The 15,232-nt window shown below is 40.5% G+C and overlaps 1 protein-coding gene across 2 annotated transcripts in view; it reads left to right on the forward strand.

The window, feature by feature from the left end:
- Window positions 1-8,983, forward strand: part of LOC142796448 (uncharacterized) — a 33,041-nt gene extending 24,058 nt beyond the window's left edge. For both annotated transcript variants that reach the window (XM_075887117.1, XM_075887116.1), the window contains exon 2: window positions 1-8,983. This exon is cut by the window's left edge. The gene's annotated coding sequence lies outside the window, so the exon portion shown is untranslated.
- Window positions 8,984-15,232: the final 6,249 nt, after the last annotated feature.

The raw sequence follows: 15,232 nt of genomic DNA on the forward strand, positions 1-15,232 counted from the left end.
TGCTTCGAATATTCGGACCAATAATTCAAATTTGCTTCAATTCAAATATAAATTGTTGAAAACCTAAATGTATTTGGAATGAACGAATAGGTGTATATCAATCCGTATGTAATTCACTGCAGTGAATGGGTGCTAAGCCGTGCAAACACTTACCCAGGGCTAATCTGCACTGCCACGAATGAATATATTACCCTCACATCGATTCTCAATTTTTTACGTTTTAAAGCTTGATATACCGGCTTAATATGCTTTAAGTATGGTAAACTCTAAATGTGGCATATTTTACAGATTATCACTTGCATTCTACTCAAGATCAAATCCTGCCACTATTAAAAGTTGTTTCCACTGTCTATAAACAAAAAAAGCACATTTGCACAGTCCTTGTTTTGCATTTTTCAAAAGAAACTGTCCAGGTAAGTTGGTTGATCAGAAATATGCCCGTTTGAAAGTGATTCAACTTAAATGTTTCTAGAAATGGGACAAGGCGATGGAAACAGACTTAGGTGCTAAATTGCCCGTGTGTGTCCTCTTCGTCTTGCTCCTTTTCAAGAAAGATCTGGGCTAAATCACTTCAAATAGGCTGTACCTACAAGGCTAAAAGACTGCCCTTGCTAAATATGCCCATTTTTCTTTATAATATTTGATATACACTATTCAAATTCGAATTTATTTGACTGAAATCACTATTTGCTACGAATTCGCTTTTAACCTAGAGCTTACTATTTTGGGCAAGTCTTCGTAAATACAATTTTAAAATATCCGGCTGAAACCTGTGCTGTGCAAGAAAGGATGCCACTGCCTCGGCAAGCGTGCGATTGCCAAGAGAATCAAGAGATCGCCTGTGATGCACACTTTCTCAGTCCTCATGGTAATGGGGCTGCATTAGGTTTAGAGTTTAGAATTACACAAAGGCCTAATTTAATTACCCCAAAAACAAAATTTCTTTTTGAAGTGGCATGCCGGCAGGGTCAAGAGTATGGCAAGCGCTGCTGATGCATCATTATTTAAGCTTAGCTGGCGGCAGATTGCTGTTACTCGACAGACATCAGTGTCATGATGGTGTTGCGACGAAGTGTTTCAAATGGGGTCTAGGCAAGACTTTTCCATAATGGCCAATTGGCATATGTTTGTATTTTAAGCACATAGGGAAAGGCAGTTGCGTTGTCGATACTCTTCCTTGTTCATTGCCATTTGCACTTCCGTCATAATCATCGCTTTCGTGAATACTCTTAGGTTTTCAGATAAGCCATATGAGCACTGGTGATAAGGTATGCCTCTCTAATTGTAACTGTCCTTTCTTCTTATCACTTACTGTTGGTACAGATTAGGCTTTTTTAATCTCAGAGCTGCTGCTGCCTTTTATTAACTGCTACCAGCTTCATTTTACCACCATCTGTCTTCTGCAAGCTGCAGCATTACTAGCTCCCAAAAGAGTTTTCTTATATGTACATAAAAAAAACTGTGGTGGCAAAAATAGCTGTTTTACTGGAAATTCAATGCCTGAAATCATTGATGGCACCTTTGTAAGATAAAAGAAGAGTTCAAATTTAATGTTGGGTAGCTTACAAATTTTTTCACAGCGACGGCTGATCTGCATGACCATACCATGTGGCTATCCATATAGCGCTCCTTACTTCAAGATGTCTGTAGCTGTTTAGAGGCCCTTTAAGAGATGCTAGCTTGGCCTCGCTGGACTCACCCACATTGCCCCTTTGCCAGCAACTGCTACAGCTGTCGGAATTTTCAAGGGCTTGTGTTTTTTTTTTTTTTTACTCAGTTACGCCATTCGAACCAAGAGCCTTGCATGAACTGCATCTTAAGTAGTCTCAAGCTAACCCAACTGCTGAAAATAAGAAAACTGTGGCCTTCACTGAAACGTCTACCAGTTCTTTTGCATAGTTTACCTACTTGTTCAACATAACCAACAGTTTTGTTGACAGCTCAGCTTCTGTAGTTAGCTTGGGGGTTGATTGTCAATGCGATGTGCATAATAGTGATGGGCGGTCAGATGCACTTACGTGAATTTGACCCTTAAAGGACTGAAGACAAGCTAAACTAGGGAAGTATGCTCTTGCAAAAGTGAAACGAGCTTGGGTCGTACCGCACTCGTTTGTTTTTTAGGGAGACCCGAGGATAATTCAAGCTTCTATGTCGCTCCATGGATCTTCCAGATGGTGCACGCATATTTTGTACTTGTTAAAACTAATATCATATTGCAAAATATTTGTTAATTGTAAAAGGTCTATAGAAGGGTAATAATGACAGACATTTTGTTTATATACAGTCAATTTATTGTTTGAAAATGGCGCACTTCATTGCACACATGCAGGCTTTCATTTGTGCAGAAAAGTACGTCAAAAGTCGATCTTTTGTCGTATTTTAACGAAAGACTCCTCTAGTAAACTTCACTTTCTTGATGGAAATGTTTAGCATATTCTTGCCCTCTATAATTGTCGCTATATTTCGCACAAACAAAAAATGCATAGCTCTGTCTCTATTGCAAATTTTCTTTTTTATATTTATTAAATCTTTAAAGTGCTAAGTTTTTAAATAATCCAAACTTAGCATGCATTAGGAAGTATTGATGTTAAACAGCATTTCATTAGAAGTTTCTTCTTGATAAACATTTGTGTCGAACCCATCACTGGCTATGAAAAATATTTGCAATGACATTATTAAGAGAGAGTTTTACCGTTTACTTTATGTGGGGAAGGCTGTCATTCACTGTATCAACCAACACCATAGCCTGCTTTACTGTCCCAAATTCATGCTTTTGAACATAATTATTTGATTACAGAATGTAAATTGCCTCATGTGTGCTTGTTTCACGATAACAGACGTTAGCCTTTTTTTTTTTTCCATGGCTCTTCTGGTCAATAAGCCTGCAGTTTCTGTTTTCTGCAACAAATTTCACCAGCGCTTTTGAAGTCAGCTAGAATTCTGCACACCCATGCTAGTGAAAACTGACAGTGTTTGCAGTGACACGATGTAGCATGCTAAAGCGTTCTGTATGTTCTGATGCAAATACAATCAAGGTTTTGCCATAACTAATAATAGCCTTTTCTAGACCCTTAGTACTCTAAGCTCACTCATGGCTTCATAATATTTCTTGTAATTTGCTTGAATTCACGTGCGATGGCGGAAAAAAATTTTTTTTTTCTTATTTGCGACAAAATTTTTTTAGACCTCACATAGGTTCGCATTCATGGGTATTCTGCTACGAAAAAGGACGAAAACATATTTAGTTGAGGCTACTGTGTTTTTCACTGTGGAGAAAAAAGTAACTTATTTGTAAGATTGTGGCATTTGCAATAATAAAACCACCCCAACCGCTGCTTATATCTATTGTGTCCAAGGGAATGTTTATACTCGGAATGTTGCTGGACTTGGCCTTGGCATTAACATTCTTGTCGATTACTCCCCTGTGCGTGCTTAGTTTATGTCATATGAAAGCACATGCAATTGCTTCTGTGTACAAGGAACAACTGTTTCAATGTGTCGTACGGTAGTGGATCATAATGCTTGCTTACTGACAAATTCACATAGTACGCCTTACCAATGAATCTGCAGTGCCGAGTCTTCCACATCAACCTACGTTCCCTTCAAACAACAAGTCACGGTGCAATTGTGCACAGTCGCGGTTATTATGGCTCTGGTGGGCAGGATGCATATTTTCCAAAGGTATCTTAAGAAAACAGGATGCAGCTTTCCAGATAAGAAGCGCAGGCAACGTTCTGGCCGTTTGAAAGGGATGTAAGTCAGTAAGCAAGAATCATTGGGGGCAGGGGAGGGGGTGTTTCTGTTTGTGACAAGTTTTCCAGACTCAAAAGTACTGAGTTTCAGCACCAATGTTCTGGTTGTATACACTTACTAGTAGTAATAATAGTTAATCGCAAATTACTCACATACAAGTCAGTGTAGTACACTTGCTCTTATTTAACTAGTAATGGTCAAACACATCTTCACAGGGGTCATTTGGGAGACCAAACAACTGTGGAGGGCCTTTCACCGCATGACTTTTTTTGTCATTTCTGCATTACTTGTGTTGGCCTGACTGACCATGACTTGTCACGCAGACATATTTTTCTTAAATGCCACACTCTAAAACTAGTATCTCCCATTCAGGCCTATCGTGGCAAAATACAGCTCCCAAGTGCAAAGCAAATGCTTTACATCGTGTTTTTTAAACTATGCACAGTGTGTAGTAACAACTACAGGTAGTTTGTAGAGGTTTGCAAGCCAGGCATCATTAACGAAGCAATTATTATGGCCACCAGCTGAGTCACTGTGTAAAGGAAAGACATTTCAGTGCGGACACAGGCTTCTTGACCATTAACTACTTGGCACTACACCACTATGACACCATGTACACTAATACACTAGGATGTACACCCGCGGCCACACCTGTGTAGAGCCTGTGATAAACCTCTTTTTGCTTTGCGGGTAGAAACCTTGAGGGAATTTCGGGCTCTGAAGTGGTGTAACAGGAGAATGTGAGGCCTAGTTGTCAGGCTGAGCATGTCACATCGAGCTACTGCCTCAAGGTTTCGTACCACAGAGCGAAAACCAGCTGCTCGCTTGCTCTACACAGACATGGCTGCGACTGTACACTATCAGACTGTCGTTGCCCGCTATAATTTTTTTATAGCGCATGCAGTTTTTTTGTGCACGCATAATTCTGCATCATCTTAAAAAGCCTCATGTGTGTCACGTGAAGTCTCCCATCTAGTAATCGTATAGCTGCCGAGTGCAGCCACACTTGAAAGCAAGCATACGGCCCTGATTGCACGCAGCAAGCAATTTGTGAGGTGTCCCTTCAATTTTCGGTCATTTTGTGTTTACATGTTTTGCATGTCATGCAGCGCTGCCGTAGTTTGCCCGGCCCAGAAAGCAATTGCACGTTATAAGTGAAAGAGCTTAACAAGTTGTTAATAGTTTCTCTCACTGTTATGAAAGCGTGGAAGATAAAAATAGAACAGCTGCTGGACAGAATCATTTGTGAGCAACAGCTTTAGATATTTGATTATTGGAAACTTGAACCACTGACTACCTACTTTGGAATGCAACAGAAAAAAAAAAGCACCAGCAGCAGGCGTTCCTGTAACGACCAGCTTTTTTTGCAAAAGCCAAAGAGGCTTAGCTTCTTCTTCGACATGTGAAATGCTTCTATGCGTTGCCCATTATCTTACAGCCTTATTATGTCGTGCAGTCATTAGTGGCATTGTCAGATGGCAATGTGAAAAGGAAACTAAAGAAATCACCAACATAGACGCTTGAATCCGCTCGGGAGAGCCTTGTCAATTGATTTGAGAGCATCAACAGCATACACTACTGAAGTAGTAGCCATAATTTTAAGCCTTTAAGGGACTCAGTGTTGAGTGACTTCACCATTCAGAGGCTTTTTACTAGCTGCTGCGAGAAACGTATGCAAATCGCCTGGTAGATTTGGCAGTGAAAGCGTGGTTTCAAAGGAGAGACATACTTTATAAGTGCCGTATTTCTTCGTAGAGTTAAAGCCTAATGCCATGCTTTCGATGATTGTTGCTAGAGTGAATCAAAGGTGCTTTGTACCTTGTATTCAGGAGGAGAAAGCTCATGTCAAAGTTTGGGGACTCGAGAAGCCTTAGCCACGTTTAAAGTAAGCATCATTACTGAACTTTTATTCCAACAGATCCTACACTGCGATTTTTCATCGGTGATCGTTGAAAGGAATGGGGAAGAAAGTGTTTACATTTGAAGTGGTTTAGTTAAGGCTAGGTACAGCAAATAGCTAAGCAATCTCAGTAAGCCAAGGCTGCTGCGAGATCATTCAGTTATTCTTAAATAGGTATTCTATGGAAAACCCAAAACACAGGGCAAAATGGAATCACGGTGAAATGTTTGCTATCATTGGGAACCAGCAGGGATCGTAGGAGTGGACTTGTGAATAGTGAAATTTCATAGCGTGTTTGCAGATAGAAGCAAAGGAGCAAATTGGGCAAAATATTTTTGCTAGATGCTAGACACCCTCGCGAAATCACATCCAGGGCTTGAAACCTTCCAAGACATTCCTTTTTTTCCATTTGCCAGTTTAATGCCTTCATACTGATGGCACCCAAATCTAGGTTAACAAGTGAGAATTGTACTTTTCACTGGTCATATTCTGAGCTGATAACTCTTAAGTTCTTTAACGGCGTGACATCAGGTCTCGCCTGCAACCATTGATCACACAACTTCAGTGAGATCTCTGTCTAGGCACATGGCCAGAAAGTGTTTCCCTACACACTATATTCCAGTGCCGGACAGTGCAATATAACACTTGTGTGATCCCATCCTTAATTATTATTGAGCAAGAACAGCGCTCCAAGTCTGTGTATACCCATGTGCGTGTAAGTTGGGACCATATGCAAGTGAGGAATAGGTATGTCTGTGTATGTTTCTACTTGAACAAAAGTGCTGTTTTCCTCTCTTTCTGGAGTGATATGTATGGGCTTCCTATGCATATTGTGATAGACGATGGCTTGCACGGTGGCGGTTTAGTGTCACAAAAACTGTGCATTGCAAACAGAACTGACTTAGTGTGTGATGTGTCGTGCGAAAGCGTACTTGCGCTGCGCTCCTTCCTCACCAGTTGGGGAGGGGGCCTGATTCTTTGTACAGCAGCGGCTATCTGCCGTGCCCTTTACAAGACAGAACTCCAAGTTGCACAACTTTGTTGTTCTTGTGGATTTTTTTTTTTGCTGTGGTCGCAATTTTAGTTGGGGTCACTCGCTTTTTGTTTTTTTTTTTCCTTTCATGTCTGGTTTCACTACGCTTCGTGTATTCCCCACACTAGTGAACAATTGGGAAAAGCACCAGAAACATGGATTGCAGCACTCTTCCGCACTTTGACTTCTTAGATTTTTTTGTTTTCCTTCAGAGTTTGAAAAGCGTTTGTCCAGTGCTCTCATCACTTTTGTTAATTTCATCTTGTCACTTCTTCTTATTAATTTGTATTTAATTATGTTTGATGTCTCATTTATCAATAAAATTGCAAATGACTTTATAGTCAAGTTAGCTGGTGTAGAAGCTAATATACTTGTGTATTCACATGCTTTTTGAATAATCACACTGCTGAGGGTTGGGACAGCATTTTATAGTTTTCTAATGAACATATCACACAGTACCTACTCCTATGTCGCACTCAAAGCAATTTATAGGAGTGGTGTAGCAATGCACATTGCAGCGGAACAAAATATATTGCACTATGCCATACCAGAAGCACTATGTAAAGCTTTAGTGACACGCACTTAATGCCTTGATATTGCTTGTTTGTATTCTGTGTAGAGGAGTGTGCTTGAACAAACTTGCTTTGACGAAAAGCAGCCGGCATTTCAAAAGCGGGGCGAAGGAAGCCTTGCCGTACCCTTGCAAAGGTACTTTGATGCAAATACACTCAAATCTCATTATATCAAAAAATTTATTACAAAGGTTTGTCTTAACACTATCTGTTGCTAGACTACTTTTCATTTACTCGGTCATAACTGATATCTCGTCCATCTGGATTCATTATATCGAGGTTTGAGTGTAGTTTGACGAGCTTTACATAGCTTTGCAGCCTGGAATGTAGTCTGACGACTAGAATGTCATCCCATGATGTTGCACGATGTTGCCAGATGCAGGGAAAAAGTGAGCAGTGAGCAAGTTTGTTGGGTTTGTTTAGAAATTAAATCCACGTGGAACAGCTTGTAGGGTTACACATTGTCCTCCAATGTCGTTATGTACATTTGGTAAACGAGGTTACCACGCTGCCTACGTTAAGCTTAGCGTGGGCGTCCTGAACTAAAGTTTCTTGTGTGGAAACACCGGTGCTATAGCGCTAACCACAATGTGCGAAAAAGGTATGGCCACATTTACAAAGGAAAATCTCAGTGTATGCTTGTCAATATTTCAGCATCCTGTTTAGTCTTCCCTCAATTTCGCACTTTGTTCTGTGTTGCTTTAGTGCTTTTCACCATCTCCAGTTACATTTACTAGCGCATGATTGCAATATGACGTGTTCCAAGTTTAAAACTGGTGCCAAACTCTTCCCTTTTTTTTTTGAGTATCTCTGGATTTTTCGTCCCTTTTTTCATGACAAAGACATCAGTGAAAATCTTGGCCCTGTGGAGCTTGTATGGCGTTTGTTGCTTTCTTTTTCTGCCCTCTCTGAACAAACTTGCCAAAATGTCTTACTGTTTCATGGTGGCAAATTTATTTTCTTCATCTTTGTTTTATATATGCATGCATGTATGTATACGGTGCACTTAAAAAGTCAAATTGGTATTTATTACGTCGCTCTCTAGTTTCCTTACGGAAACATCAAATTGCGCATCGTTTCTCTTGTTAGTTTGTTTCCGAGTGGTTTCATAAATTCTGCTCGTATTCTGTTTCCACAGTTGAGGCCACCGAGATTTTAATCATCTCATGCTAATTTTACTGTATTGTAAAAGCCATTTGTTGCACCTGCAAACACTTTGTACAGTCTTCAAAGAAAAAAAAAGGAAACATTGGCTTTCTACTTACTATTGAAGTGTTGCATTGTTGTGCACGATTTCTAGAATTCGAAGTGGAGTCATTGAACTCTGTCTTTTTCACGACCTGCATTTTCTCGCACGAGTGTCATTTTGAATACCTGACATCGATGTAATGAACATTACGGTGTCTCGTCACAGACATTGCTAGAGTGCCTGTATCGTGTGACTCGAAAGACATGTATATTTTGTTATATTTTTGTTTTCAATTTTTTCTTTATTTCAATCAAGGTCTTATGAATACTACCTTGATAGTTCTGTGCTATTGAGAAGCAGCGAATTAACGCATTCAAAGCAAGAGTGTGTTATGCAATGGAGCCATAGCTTACAGGGGACTAACTTTATGTGCTGCTTTAGGCTTTCTGTCGCTTTCCTTTTTTTTTTCTTCAAATCTGCCTGCTGTAAACTTTGATAGAACGAGAAATAAATATGCACATCTTTTTGCCACAGAAGTATCCGTGCACATTATTCATCAAGAAGTCCATCAGTGTACATCCTCATTTGAAATGTTGAAACAGCCAAAACTTCTTAGTGATCACATGTTGCAGCTGCCTGCATCAACCAGTTTCAATGTTTCTAGTATTTTTTTTATTGCTGTACCTCTTGTCTTCAACCAGATGGTACGTTTGCAATGTTTCGTAGCCGGTGCAAGTCAAGACTTAAAGAAAGTGTAATGTCTTACAGTTTTGCGCATCTAACAAACTGTTTATGAGCAGTTTTTCATAAAGCGCTCATGGTATGCTGTTTGCTTTTCTCTCTTTTCAAGAAAAAGCTTTTGCTTTCATGCATAACTATGCATATTTCTTATATGTTTTTGATTGATTCATCGCAATGAGGTTTTACGGGAAGCAGATCGTTGCATTAGTTATCATTGAACTGTCGCCTTATCGTTGCTTTCATTTTATTTACTAGGAGCCCTTTCATTCAGTCGTGGTGTTGCAGACTGACAGCTGAAGTTACTAGTATTTAAGATACCCGATTGAATTCTAATTCTAGTGAAGTCGAGAAGTAAGACTCATTTCAGCAGGTTTACATGGAGTTGCAATTCTTTTTGCAGAATGTTCACGTCTGTCCATCTGGTCTTAGACTTATGAGTCGCATACTTGCCCAGCAGAAAACTCTGATCAATAGAGCATGACGAGACAGCTGCAAAAGGCATGGGGAGGGGGCCTGATTCTTTGTACAGTAGCGGCTATCTGCCGTGCCCGTTACAAGACAGGACTCAAAGTTGCACAACTTTGTTGTTCTTGTTGATTTGTGCACTGTATTCCTGCATGCAGGTTCACAAACACAATTGCTAAAGGTCAATTTGACAAACATGAAGATCACTGCAAATTTTGTTAAATCTGAAGTTCTTTCTTGTCCCAAAAGGTCATCGTGGTTCCCTATGGGAATTGGGAAGACAAAATTTTGTAACTGCGAAGGCTTAGAAAGAAAAAAATAAAATGTTTCATGAATCAGTGTAGAAATCATTGTATCATAATTGCAAATGATTAGACTGAGAAAGCCTTCTTCACTCGAATGGATTTATGCTTCAAGCTGCTACCTTCAACTTATTTTCTGTGAAGATAACCTGCACTTTGTCGCGGTAGTATCGTGTAATCGCTGAGCAGTGGTGAATATGGCCTTCCTGTGGTTTATTTTAGCCACAGTTATGTTTGATAATGGTGCACCTTGCATGGTCTCTGAAGTCTTGCGTACCCTTTATAGCTATTTTACTTTCTATGAACGACATTACTTTCTACAACGACATGGTGTGCATTTCTTCAGCACCATAAGTGGGGCTCCGATGGTTACTGTGAACAGTGGCAGTTCCACTATTCTACTGTGAGATGACCCTGCTGTCTCGCCGCTGCATCAAATTGGCAAAGCCACTATCTCTAGGATGCATTGTGTCATGATCGCTTATCTCCCTATGTACATCACTTGTGTATCACTGTGGGGTATTATTTAACGACTCTTGGACAGTTTTTGTTCTCTGTGCCCTATGCTCAAGTCAGTTAAGAATTTGTGTGATGTCATTGTTATGGTATTCTTTGTCGTCTCATGCATCTGTTGCACAAGAGAGTTGCTTTCAGAATGGGCTTATGAGAGTCTCTGGTCTGATGTTTCTGTAGGCTGTGGAAACCTAGCTGGTCTTTGGAGAAATTTAGGCTGTGGAGACTTTTAGTGAAGTGTGTGCCATGACTGATAACAGTTTCTTGTATAGCTGGTTATTGCATTAAATCAATAGGTTACTGTAGAGTAGGAACTGTGCATTACTTTTTGAGGCACCTGACTCGTGAAACGTTTTGCTGCGAAAAAACTTTCTCAAGCCATTACCTGTTGTGCTCGTTTAGACGCCCTTTTTACATTTCCTCATGTAGGAGAAATGAAAGGTTAATTGAGCTACTCTGGATTATGAGACTTGTTTTCAAGCAACATATTGGTGCTATTATACCCTTGCAATATCACAAAAAAGGCTAGTTAAAGACGCCCTTCAAGTATCAGTACTAATACTAGTTACGATACATAGTGTGGATTGTGAATTTTCCTGTTATTTTACCTAGATATTAAGATTTTGGCTTAAAAAGCAAGTCAACTGTGTGAAAATTTCATCCACTTTGACTTACAGTGCCATATCACATTGGGTGCGATCTGATTGCAATGCTGTGAACAAAGTTGTCCTTGTAGATGTTACTGCTTATCGCCTGCGAGAAGCAACGTTCGGGAAGCAATCAACTAAACGCTCCGCATGTTAAACCAGCTTTCTTCTTGTGGAGAAATTGAGGAGGCACATGCACATGCTAACTACACCATCGAAACGCGTCTCTTAAGGTGTCATGAACTATGTCTTGAGAAAACAGTGCAGCCTAGGCTGCACACACAGCTGTGCGGTTCGTATCAAGAAGTTTTTCAAGCAGGAAACGGGACAGCAGTGTCATGAAACACACAAGTTCCAACGCTGGCGCCACGGACTCGCGAGTAGCTGCCACATAATAGTCTACCGGAGCAAACACAATTAAAGAAAAATGGCAGTCATACGGTCGTCATGTGAGGGAAGTAGGGGGTTCCCAAAGGTCCCGTTTAGGGTGTCAATAGTGCGATGGAGTCAATCGCTCACGCGAACTTCAAACCTATATTAATATACCTTCCAAGCTATTTTCGCTGTTGATATTTTGCAGATGATGTATGCATGTTTACAAAAATTGATCCTGCAGGCTGTCTCGGCTGCAAAATTTTGTGTCAACTTGCCCTACAAATACAGTGAGGTCTAATATTTTTTGTGCATCACCTTCAAGTACCTTAGAGGTTATTTTTTTATTCCCCTGAACAAGTCATCTACGTTGCCTCGAAACCTTTTATGATGGAAAGTTTTTCAAAGAACTATGTCGCTTTCTACTTGGTTGTAATACGATATGGTTTAGAAAACCAGCTTGACTTTTCAGCAAGATAACTTTACTGTTTAATCAATTCATCAATGAGAAAATTTACTTTTGAAGAAAACCAGGTGGCTTCAGCTGTAGGTAAAAGTCCCTCCGTGTGGGATTTTTGCATACCTTTCCTTATTGATGCTGTGAATGAGTTTTGTGTGTCTTAAGCCACTGCAAATAACTCTTTTGCTCTCTTTTTCTTTCCTCCCTGCTCTTTGCACCTGCACCTTGCGTTGTTGGCAACGGCACAGCTGGCAAGCCTTCCCAGGAGCCCGCACCACGCCTGGTGTGTCAGTTCTGCAACTACTCGACCGTCTACACCACGACCATGGTGCGTCACGTGCGCACGCATACGGGCGAGCGCCCCTACCGATGTGTGTCCTGCAAGAAGGGCTTCACCACCAAGCAACAGTTGGAGAAACACTGCAGCCAGCCGAGCAAGCCTTGCTTCAAGCCCTTTGCCTGTGCCTACTGCCCGGAACGGTTCCCGTCTGATGCCCTTCTGAGCAGGCATAGGTGCATGCATAACACGTTCTCCAGCTATTGAACAGTCCTGCACAGCCATGACATTCGGCACTACAGTGGAATGCTTTTCAACAACACTGGAAAAGAAGGGAAAGACAAGGATCAAATCTTCCAAAAAGTGATGGGGTCATGTGTGCTGTATCTTTCGTCAGAAAACAAGCAGGGTGCATTTCCCTTCATCCATTGCAAGCTGAAACTTGTTGTCGGAGAGGGCATTCTCACCGGTAGTGGAGAGCTTGTACTTCTGGCAGTATTGCTTTTCCCCTTCTGATGCATTGTGCCAGAGTTTACATGAACCGCCATACAGCGGCTCACTGGTATTTTTCAGTTCTCTCCAAGCGCATCAGTGTGGTTCGCGTTTCCAGTTGCATTCTTACAGCTTATGTAGGCGTGATGTGCAGATAATGCACTTCGTAGTGTCACTGTCGCATTCATAAGAATGCAGGCACATTTCGCGTCCTCTGACATAAAATTCAATTCAAGACTTCTAGTGAATTTAGACCGCAGAAAATCTACCCTGCATTCTTATGCTGAAAAGAAAGTGACTCTAGCAGAGTTTGTAGAGATGTTCAATTGTGTTCTTGCTCCGTCTTGCTATAACGTATATGTATATTCTTTTACAATGATGTGCAAAAAAAGTGAAGGGCCCTGTACATGATATAGAGAAAACTTGAAACTGAAGCGAAAAGATTTGCAGGGACAAATGCGTTTAGTAGTAAAGCTACTAGACATGGTCATCACTGAATTAGTTTGAGGTTTTTTTAAGGGCACGTAAGGGCGTGAAAGTACATTTGCACACTGTAAAAGATGGAGACATAATGACACTTTACTCCACATGGTGACTTGATGAGATTCATTGATGACCAAGTTCATGTGCGATTCCACTGACTATTGCCACATCCAGTGCTTTATGGCAAAATGTAAAGAATTATTGTTAAAAACTCTAACGTCACTTGTTCGTTGTTCATGGCAATCACGAATATTTGCTTCCAATTCATGTTGGCTTCTTGAAAAAAAAAAGCCCTATGTCTTGCTGGAAAAGAAATTGTGGCCTGTGTGTTTCTTTCTTAGCATATATCTATGCATGGAACTTTTCCATGTGCAAGCCCTTTCATATTGTCCGAAGTGATGTTAGTGTACTTGGTTGCATCTCGAGTGAACAATAAGCAAGACATCAAAGAAACGCTGACAATTGAGCATTAACTTAATGGTGTTGGTTTGGGGATGCATGTCATGAATGCATAGCCTTACATTTTACTACACCCTGCTCACTGCAGCTGGCTTGCAGTACACTTGTTATCAGGAGGGTAAGCACATAAATTGCCCCAGGTATTTCAATAAGCATTTGAAATCAACCTGTAATGATCTTGACGTACTTCTTCGTACATGTATTTGTTACCCATTGAGACTCGATTGCATGGCAGGCCCTAGTATGCAACGTCAGCAATTCTTTTTGCTAAACTGACTCTGTGGTATTATGCTGCGAATCTAAAAATTATGGTATGTAGCGGCGAAACATTGGGCCCACAATATGTGATGGCACCCTCTAACAAGCACATATCTTGCCGATAGCCGTGGCATAAAGAAACGTTCCATGTGGAGCCTTTACAAATGTCCTTGTTGAAAGCCTAAATATGTCGTAGCACACTTACTAAGCTTCTTTTTGTTTTATTAATGAATTTGACCATATGCAAACTTTCATATCCTGCGCTTGTGTAGAAATGAACCCCTTGAGAAATAAAGTGCCTGCTAGTGACTGTGGAGAGTCGCTAAATCAAGTATGTGATGATGCGAGGAGAATGCTATTATGGATGTGGAAGCTCTCGGTCTGTAAGGGCCAGTAATGTTCCGTTCTCTTCCAGCTATGGGGACTGTTCACACAATTCGTCTGTTTTCATTTATTTTCTTTTTGCACCGCAGAAAATGTACTGTGTTCGCTCTGTGTTTACATTGACTTGAGTGTCTGCATTTATCTGTACATTCAAAATTGTCTTGAATGATTGATATCTTTGTTAGACAACGTTTCTAAATCTTTTTTTTTTATAAGTGCTCGATCTGCTTTTCCGTCTCCCTTTCAGTTGGTGTAGCACCTTGGAACATGGTGTTGCCATAGTTTTCTTTAGTTGTTAGATTAAACTCTCTTGTGCTCTGCATGTCCCATTTCCCGTTTTATGCTTTCAGAAACTTTAAGGTCGCATATGTTCAGATAGCTGGCAGCACTGACAGCCGTATAACTACTTCAAATGCAGCATCTACAATCGTGTGCCCTAGAACACTGGCTTGAAATCACAAGCGCGATCGAAAATGATCATAGAAAGTCTATAGACAAAGAAGCCAGGGAAAAGAAGTATAAAGAGAATAGCCTTTTAATCTTACTAAAACTGTGTTAGCTATGAATGAAACTATGTAAAAGTGGACAGAAAGAGAGATGTCTGCGTTTATCACCTTTTTCCTATTGCTATCCTCCCAGCTACTGTTCATAAAAAAAAAAAAAAAAGTAACTGAAGTGTCTTACTACAACAATCTGCATCGTCCCCAAACCACTGATATCATTGAGATTATACCGACTCATCGCTATCCGTATGCAGTAAAGTGATTTTGTAAGCACACATGTATTCAGTTGTTGTCTGGCACTTTGCAGATAACATTTGTTTCATTTGATCATTTCTGAACTGGAGCTCAGTGAAATGTGAGATGCGGTTGACTGTTAGACTGAGTGTTGAAACACAGCCATTGCAGCCTGCTGCAGGATCAATTTTTCCT

Source organism: Rhipicephalus microplus, chromosome 2, assembly GCF_043290135.1.
Source record: "Rhipicephalus microplus isolate Deutch F79 chromosome 2, USDA_Rmic, whole genome shotgun sequence".
Lineage (NCBI taxonomy): Eukaryota > Metazoa > Arthropoda > Arachnida > Ixodida > Ixodidae > Rhipicephalus > Rhipicephalus microplus.